Consider the following 15,371-nt stretch of genomic DNA (forward strand, 5'->3'; position numbering starts at 1 on the left):
TAGAAGGAGAAGCAATAGATGTGCATAATGGCATGGGGTTGTTTAGTGCTGCGGTGTAGACCATCTAGAGGGTGGATTTGTGGGGGGGTGATGATGAGTAGAACAGATCGGCAGGGGGTAGCCATATCATGAAGGGCAGTGAATGGCATGCTAATAACTAATTTAGGTATTTATTTATTTAATTGTGACAGTTGTCAGAGAATTTTGAGCAGAGGTGTCAGATGATCACTTGCTAGTTTCCCTTAAACTATGACGGCCTAGAATAGAACCATGGTTGTACCAATTAAAATGCAATGTAATTATTGTGATTACATTACTGGTTGCGGCAAATTTCTTTTCCTACCCCAACTATCCCTTTCTTCTTCACTTTACTTATGTGTAAACCACCATCATTTTAATTTTTTTTTGTTGAAGTAATCTATCTACCTAATTTCAAAAGCCATTGACTTCTTTAAGGCTTATAAGAGAAAACTAAATATTCTCTTATCCCACTCTTACCATCCTTGATTTTTGCTTCTCAAAATTAAGTAAATTATTTCATCTGAAAACAAAAAAGAAAAAAGCCAAACAAAAATAATTTCATCTATAATCAATTCAATTATGACTTCATAACTGTTATCCTAGTTGAATCATTGTATGGTGTGATTATATTTATTTTACAACTTTTTGTTTTCTTGGGGGTAATAATTACCTCACTTTTTCATTGCTTTATATTTTATGCAGAATTCATTTGCTCATCCCTGAATTTTCCATCAGAAGTGTAAAATGCAGTAGGTTACACTAGGTGATCTAATCCTCCCTCTCACCTTCCCCTCTGCATCATCACCCCTAGAACCCTCTCGTCTTCTGCTCTAGGCTAGGCTGACTGTTCTCGAGTCTTCTTGCATAGGTGGCATCATGGTATTACCAGTACCTCTTTCCACTGTGGAGTCTAATACATTCCCCTGATTTTCTGCCTTCCTCTTAGTGATATCCTTCATTTTAGTAGAGCACAGACACTCAGATTCTTTTTTTTTTTTAAAGATACCTCTTATAAGTGGTATCATATGTTAATTATCTTTTTCTGGGATGAAACCCATGTCCCCTGTATCGCCAGGAGGATTCTTGTCCACTGTATCACCAGCAAAGTCCTAGATTCTTTTTTTGAAAGGCACCTATGTTCAGTAAATGTTGCCTGAGCTCTTTTCCTTCACATATCTAATTTTCTTAAGCTGCAAGCCTCTGAAGGCCGGTGTTTGATTACATTCATTCCAGCACTTGGCCCAGAATCTTGCAATTAATTATCACTAAAAATGACTGGGATATTGAGGTTTGATTACTGAAAGTTGGGGCTTGGCTCTACGAGTGGCCACTGTATCCATGGCTGCCTCATAGAAACAGGACTGTGTTCTGATCGTCTCTATTACGGAAACTTGGGTGCAGGCCAGACAGCTGGGCCATTTATTGAGGGAGGAGGCAGGAAAAAAGGGTTGTTACTAATACAGGGTTTAACCTGGATATTGAACAAACATATGGAGTGACTGCAAGATATTTTGTGATTCCCTTTAACCACTAACTCTCAAAGAAACTGATCTGGAAATGTAACCTGGTAGTGGGCTTCTTATTTGGTGCTTTCAAAGAAGTTTGGAAGCATGGGAACTAGTAAAGGCAAACCAAATATACCACAACTTCCCAGATGCTATGTAATCAGGGATAACGTAAGACAGCTTCATTTTACCAAGGCTCATATTTGTAGTAGAAGTGTACTCCATTCAAAGAAAAAATATCTCTGGTCTCATTGGCCACTTTCCTTTGATCACCAAGAAATGCACTGTTCTAAGAACGCATTACAGGACTGTTCTCTCCCATTCATTACTCATCCAAACAATAATATCTCTGTGTTTCAGGTTCCTATCTGTATAAATAGGGTTATAGTAGTACCTGCTTCATTGGGTATGAGATACTACATACAGTGCTTTCAACAGTGCCCAGTTAGCACTTAATAAATGCTAACTATTATGATCATTGTTTTAAATGCATAGGTAAATTCAGTAGAATGTGAGGAAAATCCCAATAGACCTAAATCTAAGCGTGAAAACAACACCTAACAGTGGAAGCCAATGTTGGAACTTCCAAGAAACAGGGCCAGGGAGGAAGCTATGTTGTATTATATTAGTCCTGATATCTTTTAGGGGAAAGAGGATGAGGCCTTGGGCTTGTTTAGGATAGGGAGACTCTAAGTTAGGGTAGAATTAAGACCTTGTGTATAATTAGGACTCTTCAAAGGGCTTTACCCTTAGTGTAGGAACAGACTGGGAAAAATTTTGTCCACTGACATGGAGAGATGAAATGAAGTTCTTTAACTTTGGCCACCTCATGCGAAGAGTTGACTCATTGGAGAAGACTCTGATGCTGGGAGGGATTGGCGTCAGGAGGAGAAGGGGACGACAGAGGATGAGATGGCTGGATGGCATCACTGACTCGATGGACGTGAGTCTGAGTGAACTCCGGGAGTTGGTGATGGACAGGGAGGCCTGGCGTGCTGCGATTCATGGGGTTGCAAAGAGTCGGACACGACTGAGCGACTGAACTGAACTGAATCTCATCTGGGTTTTAAATAGGTTCTTAATAAGAAAGAAGAAAAAGTCTCTTTGAGAATTTTAAACTATAAACCTTTATTCAACTGAATTTGGGACCTAGAGTTTATACCATACGTTTAGTCTTAAGAGCTGATTCTAGGCTCTAAAGAACTCTGACAGATCTGTCCAAAACAAATTCAAAGAAATTTTAAAGACGTACCTTCAAACCAGGTAGCACAATATTCCCATGAAGCCACACTAATGGTGAGTTTATAGTACAAAATGATAGACTATACAAGGAAGCAGGCCACTATAAGTGAAAATCAAGAGAAAAAAGGAACAGTAAGATTAGATCCCTATGAACTTAAAAGTAGCATTATGAATAAAAACCATAGAATAAGTATATTTAAAGTGAATAAAAATGTAAATGGAGATAAAAATGAGAGAACAAAAGATGTTTAATTTTAAAAGATCAGGCATATTTCCAAAAAATGCTAATTAGAATTTAAGGAATTAAATATACTGCAACACTGAATTTGAAAACTCAGTAGTCAGGTTATATAGTAGAGCTGTAGACAAAGCTAGAAAAATTTTATCTAAAGTGCAGCGCAGAGATGGAAAAGGTGTAAAATATGAATGAGAACTAAGAAATACGGAGGATACAATAACAGGGTCCAACGTAGAAAATAGAGAAATGGGGAAAAGGCAGTATTTAGAGATAATGACTGAGACCAGAATTGATTAGAAACCAAAACAACATCATGGAGCACAAAAGGTAAAAATAAATCTTCATCTAGATGCACTGCAGTAAAATTTCAGAACCAAAAACAGAGATCTTAAAAGAACTAGAGAACCCTTAAGAATTCACAAAAGCGAAAGGCGCTCCTGTAAATGAGTTCAGCAAGGACATTTACCTAAGGAAATTGAAAACATAATGTACACACAAACACACAGCTATTCATAACAACATCATTTAAAACAGCTAAAAAGTAGAAACCGCCCAAGTGTCAGTTTATGAATGGGTGAATAAAATGTTTGTATATTTGTCACACAACAGAGTTTTATTCAGTCATAAAAAGAAATGAAGAACTGACAAATACTTCATTGTGGATGAAACGTGCTAAGTAGAAGAAGCCAGAGTCAAGGCCACATGACATATGATTCCACTCATGTGAAATATCTAGAACAGGTGGAATCCACAGAGACAGAAGTTCTTCGGTGGTTGCCCGGGAAGAGGGGTAGGAAAGATGGGAATGGAGAGTGACTGCTTTATGGTACAGGGGTTCTTTTGGGATAATCAGAATGTTCTGGAATTAGCAGTGGTGGTTGCACACTTGTGAATGTATTAAAAACCACTGAATTGTACACTTTCAAAGGTTGAATTCTGTAATATGTGTAAGTAAGTAAGTGAAAGTCGCTCAGTCATGTCCGACTTTGTGCGACCCTATGGACTATATAGTCCATGGAATTCTCCAGGCAAGAATACTGGAGTTGGCAGCCATTCCCTTCTCCAGGGGATCCTCCCAACCCAGGGATCAAAACAGATTTCCTGCATTGCAGGTGGGTTCTTTATCAGCTGAGCCACCGGGGAGGCTGTGAGATGTGAATTAGATCTAAAAAAAATTGTGGTTTAAAAGAAAAGCAGCCAGAGAGAAAAGAAAAATTAACCACAAAGGAACAACAATCCTGAGAGCAAGCTTCTCAGCAGCAATAACAGGAGCCGTAAGACAATGGACTATCTTTAAGGTATTGAGAAAAAAGGTACTCTCAACAAGAGGTTGTAGAATTCCATACTTGTGGAAGTCATTGAGAAAACTAAAGCCATCTTCAGACAGACAATGAAATTGAGAAGGTTTATCAGTGTTAGATTTTCAGTGAAATAATTGTGAAGAAAAGAAGAAAGTTGTGAGATCCAGGAGGGAATGCTGACCAAAGAAATTGGAAATACAAGTAAATCAATGCAAGCAGTTACTGTATGAAACAATAAGTACTAATTTGGTATTGTAAAAGCAAGATAGACCTGAAGCACTGGACCAGATAACATGTATATTAGAAGGGGCAAGGAGAACTGGAGTTAAGATCTAATTTTGTTCAGAAGGAAGGGTTGAGATGCCAGCTATCCTTAGACCTAAGACTTAGACTCCTGTTGAGACAAGAATGCTTATTAAAGTTTAGTAACAATAACTGTGTTTTTAAAAATGTATGATTTCCAAACCAGTAGAGTAGGAGTTAAAAAATACTTTATTAATCCAAGGAGAGCTGCCATCCCCCCAAAAGGCAGAATAAGGTGGATTCTTGGGGCAGGTCACAGTGTTGCACAGGGAAATGTGGAAGGTGACATTGGAGGAGGTAAGGGGTATTTGCCATGGTATAGGTGGAGGAAGGGCATTCCAAGTGGAGGGAACAGTTGGTACAGTGGTCCAAGTAGCTTGGTGTCTCCATGTGAAGTTAGCAGACTTTGCGAGGTTTTGGGCAAATGAATGAAATCATCTGATGTATGTTTTAAAAGGATCACAGTGGCTGCTTGTGTTGAGAACAGACTGACAATAGAAGATAGGAGTAAATTAGAGAGACTAGTTAGGAGGCTGTTGAAATAATCCAGGCAGAAGACAAAGTGTGGATTTATCTCCAAGTAGCACCCTTTGTTGACTGAGAGAACATGCATTTTCTCCCGCTCTAGCTTCTTGGGACTTCCCTGGTAGCTCAGCTGGTAAAGAATCCACCTGCAGTGCAGGAGATCTGGGTTCGATCCCTGGGTTGGGAAGATCCCCTGGAGAAGGGAACAGCTACCCACTCCAGTATTCTGGCCTGGAGAATTCCATGGACTGTATAGTCCATGGGGTCGCAAACAGTCAGACACGACTGAGCGGCTTTCACTTTACTAGCTTCTCAGTCTTTCCAGGGACATCATCCTAGTTGTTACTCTGAAATAGCACCTGGAAGTGCATGACCGTAAATGGGTCCAGATTCTTGTCTATTTTATTGACCACAGTTAATGAAGCAGAAGTGGTCTTTTCCACACTCTTAATTCAGAAAGGAAATAGCCATGTAGCAGTCAATTCATTACCCAGTACTTAGATCCCTAGCAGCAGCTGGACTTCTGGAACTGAGAGGCTGGAGATTAGAGGCACCGAGGGGTCTGCAGCCATGTTTCCTACTGTATATTCCTTCAAACTGAGAAACAGACTTCCTGAATATTTGATTTGAGTGCCTGCTAGTTGCTGAGGGAAGGGATTTTCAAAGGCCGGGAAGTCTCCGAATATGGTCACAGTTGAGCAGTTTCACAGAGCTTGCACAGGGTGCCTTAGTGCTTGCTCCACTATCCATGGTGGGGTGACCACGGTGGAGCAAGTCGTAAGATGAAGCACCAGACCTTGCTGTGAGTGGCCAAGTGACTGGCATGGTAGTGGGCAGCAGTCCTTGCAGTGGGCAGCAGAGCATCAGCTCAGGGGCTTCCAGGTTACCTTCCATCAGCTGAGAGTTGGTGTGGCTGACTCTGTAAACATCCGGTACCTTAATCTTCTGGAACGGAAAAATGAAGACCCGCCCTTTATCGTCTAGGATCCTGGGGAAGTGGCCAGTGCTTGTTGAAATGGAAAAATTAGGCAGTTCTTGCTTTGGATCTCAGCTGAGTCATGACATCCGTACCAGGGTGTCTGACCCTTTTTTCTTCCCCTGGCAGCTGTTGCAGATTTGCCAAGTGAGATTATATGTACCTTCATAAAAAGGCGTGTGGCCTAGAAATGTGATCTTTAGTGTTTTGAATCTAATTCAAATTTTAATAAGACCATGACAAATGAAATGAGAATCAGTTGTCTGTCCCTGCCATTTCAAGAGATCTTTGTTTTCATACAAGAGAAGTTTGGACATAGTTTGGATATACCTTATACATGTCAGGTGTATAAGTGTCCTCTTTTATTGTAATTCTTGTAGCAAATTATACTCATCCGTTCATCCACTTCACAGATTTATTGAGAGTCTGCCATGTGCCAGGCAGAGTTCTCAGCACTGTGAAATATAGCAATAAACAAAGCCTGTGCAGACCCCTGATCTCATAGAGCTTAAGATTCTAAGACAGCAAACAGAATGAATGAGAAATGCATAGTATGTTAGATAATAGCAAGTGCTGTTGAGGAAAATATATCAGGAAAGGAGGAGAAGAGTATCTGGGAGGGTGGATGTTACCATTTTAAATAGAATGGTCAAAGGAAAATCCATTCAGAAGACTGAACTTGCGCAAAGACCTGAAAGAGGAGTGAGCAAGTCATGAGGGAAACGGGCAAAGGAAGCCTCCTTTGGGAAAGCCCTGAGGCAGTGGTGCACCTGGCATGTTCTAAGAGAAGTGAAGAGGCCCGTGTGGCTGAAGTCGAGTGAGCATGAGGGACAGAGGTAATGCAGATCCAGGCCATGTACAGCTTGTCGGCCATTGTAAGAACATTGACTTTTACTCTCCTTGAGACAGAATTTTAAGCAGAAAAGTGATTTTGATATTATTTACATTAAAAAATATATAGCTTTATTGACGTGTGGTTGAAATATAATAGGCTGTACATATTTAAAACGTACAATTTGGGACTTCCCTGGTGGACCACTGGTTGAGAATCCACCTTGTGGTGTAGGGGGCATGGATTTGACTCCTGGTCTGGGAGCTAAGATCCCACATGCTGTGGAGCAACTAAGCCTATGCACCACAACTACTGAGCTTGCCTGCTCCGGAACCTGTGTGCCACAGTTAGAGAGCCTGTGCACCTCAGTGGAAGATCCTACATAAGGCAGATAAGATTCTGCTTGCCCTGACTAAGACCCGATGTAGCCAAATAAATAATAAATACAAATGAATGGTGCAGTTTGATGGATCTTGATATATGTATGCGTCTCTGAAACCATTTGTACAATAAACATTCAAGACAATAAACGTATCTGCAGCTCCCGGATGTCCTTATGTCTCATTATAATACGTCCCCTGCCTTTGGTCAAGAAGCCTGTTATCTGTTGTCTGTCCGTATAGGTTAAAGTTTTCTTGAATTTTATGTAAATGGAATTGTTCAGTATGTACTCTTTTATGTCTGGCTTCTTGATTTCAGCATAATTATTTTGAGATTCATTTATTGTGTGTATCAATAGCTCATACATTTTTATTGCTGAGTAGTAGTCCATTGTATGGATATATTATGATTTGTTTATCTGTTCGTGGACATTTGAGGTGATTTCTAGGTTTTTGGTTGTCACAGGTAATAAACAGCATATGGTCAGGTCCTGCTCTTTTATCCAATCTATCAGTCTTCGTTTTAGCTGAATATATATTTAGAACATTTGCATTTTATGAGATTATTAATGTAATTGATCAAAGTGAAAGAGGAGAGTGAAAAAATTGCCTTAAAGCTCAGCATTCAGAAAACTAAGATCATGGCATCCGGTCCCATCACTTCATGGCAAATAGATGGGGAAAGAGTGGCTGACTTTATTTTTCTGGGCTCCAGAATCACTGCAGATGGTGACTGCAGCCATGAAATTAAAAGAGGCTTACTCCTTGGAAGGAAAGTTATGACCAACCTAAACAGCATATTAAAAAGCAGAGACATTATTTTGCCAACAAAGGTCCGTCTAGTCAAGGCTATGGTTTTTCCAGTAGTCATGTATGGATATGAGAGTTGTACCATAAAGAAAAGTGAGTGCCGAAGAATTGATGCTTTTGAACTGTGGTGTTGGAGAAGACTCTTGAGAGTCCCTTGGACTGCAAGGAGATCCAACCAGTCTATCCTAAAGGAGGTCAGTCCTGGGTGTTCATTGGAAGGACTGATGCTGAAGCTGAAACTCCAACTTTGGCCACCTGATGTGAAGAGCTGACTCATTTGAAAAGACCCTGATGCTGGGAAAGATTGAGGGCAGGAGGAGAAGGGGACGACAGAGGATGAGATGGTTGGATGGCATTACTGACTCAATGGACATGGGTTTGGGTAGACTCTGGGAGTTGATGATGGACAGGGAGGCCTAGTGTGCTGTGGGCCATGGGGTCACAAAGAGTCGGACACGACTGGGTGACTGAACTGAATTGAATGTAATTGGATTTAAATCTGTCCTTTTGCTTATCGTTTTCTGTTTGGGCCAGCTATACTTGTGCTTTTTCTACCTTCCTTTAAGTAAGTAAGTAAGTAAGTAAGTGTTAGTCTCTCAGTTGTGTCTGACTCTTTGTGACCCCATGGACTGCAGCCCACCAGGCTCCTCTGTCCATGAGATTTTCCAGGCAAGGATACTGGAGTGGGTTCCCATTTCCTTCTCCAGAGGATCTTCCCAACCCAGGGATTGAACCGGGTCTCCTGCACTGCAGGCAGATTCTTTACCTACTGAGCTACTATGAGTCCATTTTATTTCCTTTACTGGCTTATTAAGTATCAGTTCAGTTCAGTTCAGTCTCTCAGTCATGTCTGACTCTTTGTGACCCCATGGACTGCAGCTCACCAGGCTTCCCTGTCCATCACCAGCTCCTGGAGCTTTCTCAAACTCATGTTCATCAAGTTGGTGATGCCATCCTCTGTTGTCCCCTTCTCCTCCTGCCTTCAATCTTTCCCTGCATCAGGGCCTTTTCCACTGAGTCAGTTTTTCCCATCAGGTGGCCAAAGTTTTGGAGCTTCAGCATCAGTCCTTCCAACAAATATTCAGGGTTGATTTCCTTTAGGATTGACTGGTTTGATCTCCTTGCAGTCCAAGGGACTCTCAAGAGTCTTCTCCAACACCACACTTCAAAAGCTTTAATTCTTCAGTGCTCAGCTTTCTTAATGATCCAACTCTCGCATCCATAGTTGGCTCCTGAAAAAAACCATAGCTTTGACTATACGACCTTTGTTGGCAAAGTAGTGTCTCTGCTTTTTAATATGCTGTCGGTTTGTTTTTCTTCCAAGGAGCAAGCATCTTTTAATTTCATAGCTGCAGTCACCATCTGCAGTGATTTTGGAGCCCAAGAAATTTTAGGAGCCCAACTTCTATACTTTATTTTTCTTTTGCACTACTTGTGTTAGTGTTTAAAATGTAAAATTTTAACTTCCAGTTTATCTTTTTGCTACTGCTGCTGCTACTAAGTCGCCTCAGTCATATCTGACTCTGTACGACCTCATAGATGGCAGCCCACCAGGCTCCCCTATCCCTAGGATTCTCCAGGCAAGAACGCTGGAGTGGGTTGCCATTTCCTTCTCCAATGCATGAAAGTGAAAAGTAAAAGTGAAGTCGCTCAGTCGTGTCCAACTCTTTGCAACCCCATGAACTGCAGCCCACCAGGCTCCTCCGTCCATGGGATTTTCCAGGCAAGAGTACTGGAGTGGGGTGCCATTGCCTTCTCCGCTAGTTTATCTTAAGGTAGTATTATACCACTTCATACTTAATGTAAGAGCCTCACAGTAGTATACTTCCAGTCTCCCCTCCCAGCCTTGGTGCTATGGCTATCCTGCATGCATTTTACATCTACATATGTTGTAACCTAGACAGCATATTAAAAAGCAGAGATATCACTTTGCTGACAAAGGTCCAAATACTCAAAGCTATGGTTTTTCCAGTAGTCATGTATGGATGTGAGAGTTGGACCATAAAGAAGACTGAGCACTAAAGAATTGATGCTTTCAAATTGTGGTATTGGAGAAGACTCTTGAGAGTTCCTTGGACTGCAAGGAGATCCAACCAGTCCATCCTAAAGAAAATCAACCCTGAATACTCACTGGAAGGACTGATGCTGAAGCTAAAGCTCTAATACTTTGGCCACCTGATGCGAAGAGTCAACTCATCGGAAAAGACCCTGATGCCAGGAAAGGTTGAAGGCAGGAGGAGAAAGGGGTGACAGAGAACAAGACGGTTGTATGGCATCACTGACTCGATGGACATGAGTTTGAGCAACTCCAGGAGATAGTGAAGGACAGGGAAGCCTGGCGTGCTGTAGTCCATGGGGTCACAGAGTCAGACACAACTGAGCAACTGAACAACAGCAATGAACAACAGTGTTGTAAACCCCACAGTAAATTATTGTGTTTCCATTAAAATTCAAGAAGAGGTTTGGGTTTTTAATTTTTTTTTTGGCTGTGCCCAGAGGCTTTTGGGAATCTTAGTTTCTCAATCAGGGATTGAACCTGTGCCTCTTGCAGTGGAAGCGCAGAATTGTAACCACTGGACTGCCAGGGAAGTCTCAAGAAGAGATTTTAAAAAGAAAAAAAGAAAAATGGTTTATGTTTACCATTTTTGGTGCTTTTCTTTGTGCAGATCCAGATTTCTGTCTAGTATAATATTCCTTCTGCCTGAAGGACTTTCTTTAACACTTATTATAGTGCAGATCTGTTGATAATGAGTTATTTCAGCTTTTGTGTGTCTGAAAAATATTTGGACTACCTTTTTTGAAAGATATTTTCACTTGGTATTGAATTCTAGGTTCAGTGCTTTAAGACATTTCTTCACTGTCTTCTGGCTTGCATCTTTTTCCAAGCACAAGTTTGTTGTCATTGTTATCTTTATTCTATTGTGTTATGTAATTTTTCTATCTGGCAGCTCTTAAGATTTTATCATCAGTTTTAAGTAATTTGACTGTGATATGCTTTGGATACTTTTCTTCATGTTTCTTGTGCTTGGGGTTCATTGAGCCAGTTAGATCTGTGAGTTTATAATTGTCAAATTTGGAAAATTTTCAGCACTTATTTCTGCAAATATTTTTTCAGCTTCTCCCTCCCTCCCTTTCAGGGACTAATGACACAGTGGTTGGCAGCAGTTATTGCACAGCTCCCTGGTGTTCTTTCGGTTTAAAAGTTCCCTTTTCTCTGGCACTGAAACATGTATATTACCATATGTAAAACAGATGAGCAGTGCAAGTTCAATGCATGAAGCAGGGTACTCAGAGCCCATGCTCTGGGACAACCCAGAGGGATGGAGTGGGGAGGAAGGTGGAAGGGGAGTTCAGGATGAGGGGGACACATGTACACCCGTGACTGATTCATGCCGATGTATGGCAAAACCCACCACAATATTGTAAAGTAATTAGCCTCCAATTAAAATAAATTAATTAATTTTAAAAAATAAAAATGTTCTCTTTTTTCTGTTTCATTTTGCAGTTTTCTTCTCACTGTATCTAGGATTGCGAATCTTTCTTCTGCAGTGCTTTATCTCCTGTTAATGCCATCCTGTTTAATTTTCATCTGAGACTCTTAATCTCAGGAAGTCCTATTTGGATTTTTAAAAGTATTATCCATAATCTCTCTTTAATATGCTTACACTTTCCTGTGCCTCACTGAAAATATAGGGGCTTCCCCGTTGGTCCGCTGGTTAAGAATCCACCTCCAATGCAAGGGATGAGGGTTCAGTCCCTGGTCGGGAAACTAAGATCCCATTTGCTGCGTGGCAGTTAAACCCGTACATCACAACTAGAGAGAATCCTGCGTGTCCCAACGAAGATCCACACAGCTAAAAATAAATAAATAAATATTTTAAAAGGGAAAAAAAAGGATGTTTAGAAAATATGGAATATAGTTATAATGATTTTATTATTTCTCTTCTACTAATTCTGTGTGTGCCTCTCTGGGTCTGTTATTTCTACTCTCTTCCCTACTCCCCGACACCACATCATGGGTCATATTTCCTACTTTTTTCCATGCCTAGTAATTTTTATTATGTACCAATCACTGAATTTGACTTTGTATTGACAGAGGTTTTTTTTTTTTTTTTTTTTTTGCTTCTTTCAGTATTATTTTTGAGCCTTATTCTGGGGCACAGTTAAATTACTTGGAAATAATTTGATCTTTTAAGGATTGCTTTTAAGCTTTGTTAGGTAGGACCAGGTTAGCATTTGGACTAATTTTTCCTTGCTAATTCCCTTTGAATAACCAGGTTCCCCCGCTTTGTCTGGTGGAAACACAAACTGTTCCCAACCCTGTTTGAGTACCAGGGAGTGATTCCACCTGCTCTTTTTCTTAAGGAAGTTTCTTCCACCCCAGGTTCTGTGCAAGCCATCTTCTCTCTGTGCTGTTATGGGCATGTCTTTCCAGGCAGTTGTAGATTCACCTTGTTTGTTTCCATTCTCTTTAAGTGATCACCATCCTACATTGCTTGTTGTCTAATGTCTGAAAAGTGTTTCATTTTTTCATCCTGCTTGGAAGAATAAAAGAGAATTCACACAAAACCACGTTTGAGCTCATGGTTCTTATTGAATGGGTAGAACTAAGTAAGGTAAAGAGGGAGGGCATGCCTGTTGAAGAAGATAGTGTGAGCCCTAGTACAGGAGACCTTGGATATCTTTCTGCTCAAGATCCCCTCGGTCCAAATAAGCTTTCTAAGGGTTGATGTGATTTCATATGTACATTCCATAGAATATGACAAACCTAGACAGAGTATTAAAAACCAGAGACAACATTTTGCCAACAAAGGTCCGTCTAGTCAAAGCTATCATTGAACTGAACTGAGCTGATAGGTAATAAGCCAATAAAGGAAATAAAATGGACTCACAGTAGCTTTGACCAGAAGGGCCACTTGGGGACTTTCTGGGGTAATAGAATCACTGTCTTTTGTTTTGGATGTGTTATATAAATGTGTACAGTTGTCAGGGCTCATTGAACAGAACACCTTATTGAATATAAATTGAATCCCAATTTGTTTTTTAGAAGAAGAAGTTATAAGTGTTGAACGACGTTGAGAGGTTACATAAGACAAGGACTGAGAATTGACTGTTGTTAGTGATGACCTTGATAACAGGCAAGAAAGATGTTGATTATCTAGTCTAGAGTGGGTTAAATAGAGAACAGGAGGGCCTTCCCTTGTGGCTCAGTGGTAAAGGAGTCACTTCCCAATATGGGAGATGAGTTTGATCCCTAATCAGGGAGGACCCCACATGCCTCGGGAGCAACTAAGACCATGCTCTGCAGCAAGAGAGGCCACCACAATGAGAAGTCCCCGTACCACAGCTGGAGAGTGCCCCCCATCCCTCTCCACAACTGAAGAAAAACCTGTGCAGCAACAAAGACCCAGCACAGCCAAAAGTAATTTTTTTTTAAAAAAGATAATAGGAAATGAGATACGAGGATAACAAGTACAGAATTCCTACGTGGACTTTTTCCCAAACAGGGGAGCAAAGTTGGGAGAGGTCTATGAAAGTTTTTATTCTAATTTTCTTGATATGTAAGAAATGACAGCATGTTTTTATGATGATGAGAATGACCCAATAGGATGTAGAAATTTGTGTTATAGGAGAAGGAAGACAGTGGAGGTACAGACTTCTTGAATAGGGAGTCAGGGAGTTGACTTCCATAGCAACATGGTCTTCTGCTATTGTTGATGGGAAAGTCAGTATATGTATACAGATTCAGGCTGATAGATTTAAAAAATATATTTATTATTTATTTTTAACTGAGTCAGATCTTAGTTGCGACATTCTTTTGTTGTGACACACGGGCTCTGGCTGTGGCATGTGGACTCCAGAGCACACAGGCTCAACAGTTGTGGCACATGGGCTTAGTTGCCCCACAGCATGTGGGATCTTAGTTCCCTGACCAGGGATCAAACTTGCGTCCGCTGCAGTGGAAGGCGGATTCTTAACCACTGGACCACCAGGAAATTCTCCAGGTTAGTTAGATTTTTTGGAGCAGAAATATGTAGTACTTCTTTTTGTTTTGATTCTTTTTACCCCTAGTTGAATAAAAAGCCAAGTCAGCGATGAGGATAGGATTTGGGGAAGGGAAGAAGTACTGGAGGTTTGGGGAGAAGATGCGAATTAGTCTTGAGATGTGAGTTGTCTTGGAGAGAGAGTGTGTTATCTAAGTAGACGTAGTATGGATCCACTTGATATTTATCATCATAAACATAAAGAAACACCAGCCAACATGATTTTGGATTTTTCTTCATTCACCGTCGGCCGCCCGAGTGCAGTTGCAAAATAGATGGAAAGTTGGGTTTAAAAGGATTGGAATTTTCACCAGAACTGTGGTGTCCTGGGGGATAGCAAGGTTTCAGTTAGAGCCAGAATTGAAACTGAATGTTGAAAAAATAAGTTAAGATTATAGTTTGCTGATGACAGACTGAGTTCAGGGAGGCATGGTGTAAGCTCTCTTTCTTTCTTTCTTTCTTTTTTTTTTTTTTTTTAAGATTAAGGAGTAGAGGGAGACTGTGTCAAATTAGAGATGGAAGACTTGGGCCTTTGGTGGTAACAGGGGTAATAAGGGCATGTGAGATGTGATCGGATGATTCCTGATGGTTTCTTAGGGACGGGTTCGTGTCATTTTTAATCATAATCTCTTGAGATTGATCACAATCCTTCCAGAGATTCCTTATCACATTTCCAATAGTTCTTTACAACAGTCAGGCAGCCCTACAGAGTCTGGCTGCAGTCTATACCCATAGCTTCTGTAACCTACTTTTTTCCTTGTCATTGTCCCCTCCTGCCACCTACTTGAGTTCTTTGCTGTTTCTTAAACATTCTGTCTCTTTCTTCATGTCACTGTTTACTGCCATTTGAGGACAGAGATTTTCTTTTGTTCTCTATGGCTTCCCTTGCACCTGGAATGGTGCCTGGTGTGCAGTTGATGTTCAGTAAATATTTGTTTGAAAAACAGTGAAAGTGAAGTCCCTCAGTCGTGTCCAACTCTTTGTGACCTCATGGACTATAGCCTGCCAGGCTCCTCCATGCATAGGATTTTCCAGGCAAGAGTACTGGAGTGGGTTGCCATTTCCTTCTCCAGGAGATCTTCCCGACCCAGGGATTGAACCCAGGTCTCCCACATTGTGGGCAGACGCTTTACCACCTGAGCCACCAGGGAAGCTCTAAATATTTGTTTCGATGAATATAAATGACCAGGCTTC

The 15,371-nt window shown here is 40.8% G+C and overlaps 1 protein-coding gene across 6 annotated transcripts in view; it reads left to right on the forward strand.

Annotated features, from left to right (window-relative positions):
- MAST2 (microtubule associated serine/threonine kinase 2) overlaps nucleotides 1-15,371 on the forward strand; it is a 199,431-nt gene that overhangs the window by 121,730 nt on the left and 62,330 nt on the right. The window lies entirely within an intron of this gene.

This window comes from Ovis canadensis, chromosome 1 (genome assembly GCF_042477335.2).
Source record: "Ovis canadensis isolate MfBH-ARS-UI-01 breed Bighorn chromosome 1, ARS-UI_OviCan_v2, whole genome shotgun sequence".
Taxonomy (NCBI): Eukaryota; Metazoa; Chordata; class Mammalia; order Artiodactyla; family Bovidae; genus Ovis; species Ovis canadensis.